The sequence below is a fragment of the Bacillus rossius genome, chromosome 6, assembly GCF_032445375.1.
Source record: "Bacillus rossius redtenbacheri isolate Brsri chromosome 6, Brsri_v3, whole genome shotgun sequence".
In the NCBI taxonomy this organism is placed as follows: domain Eukaryota; kingdom Metazoa; phylum Arthropoda; class Insecta; order Phasmatodea; family Bacillidae; genus Bacillus; species Bacillus rossius.
Genome location: NC_086334.1, coordinates 25,370,037 through 25,370,555, shown reverse-complemented (window position 1 = coordinate 25,370,555; position 519 = coordinate 25,370,037). Strand labels below are relative to the sequence as shown.

The window sequence follows — 519 nt, the reverse complement described above, 5'->3', positions numbered from 1 at the left end:
CTTAAAAAAAAATTCATAATTTTTACATCATTCTATCATAATGTAATTGCAGGTAATGCGAATAACCATAAATTTGATGAGAATAAAATGCTCACACTTCAAATATATGTACGTATACATAAATTTACAGCACCAGGTTTTGGCAAGATTAGAGCCGTTTGACGCACTCTTACTTCTAGCCAGCTAATGCAGTCATGAATATAGCTGTACTACTATCATCACAATGCCTATTTCATGGGAAATAACTGCTGAGAATGCTCTGTGTTTTTTGGCCACATATACAACCAGCATCACTTAAAAACTATCCTGTATTTTGATTACAAATCATCTGTTACTGGAAACCCGTCTGTTTTCATCATTAACTATATATTGATTTAATTATTTAAAGCTCTATCAAATGTTGGTAGTCTTGAACATGGTCGCAATCACTCTATTGTTTCAAAGTTTGGCAGCATTGGTTTCAAAGCGTTGATGGAAATGATAACAATACAGATTATGTATTGTGCAAGAAAAGATTTT

The 519-nt window shown here is 32.4% G+C and overlaps 1 protein-coding gene across 3 annotated transcripts in view; it reads right to left on the bottom strand.

Annotated features, from left to right (window-relative positions):
• The window catches only part of LOC134532885 (solute carrier family 52, riboflavin transporter, member 3-B), a 32,039-nt gene that overhangs the window by 7,911 nt on the left and 23,609 nt on the right, over positions 1 to 519 (bottom strand). The window lies entirely within an intron of this gene.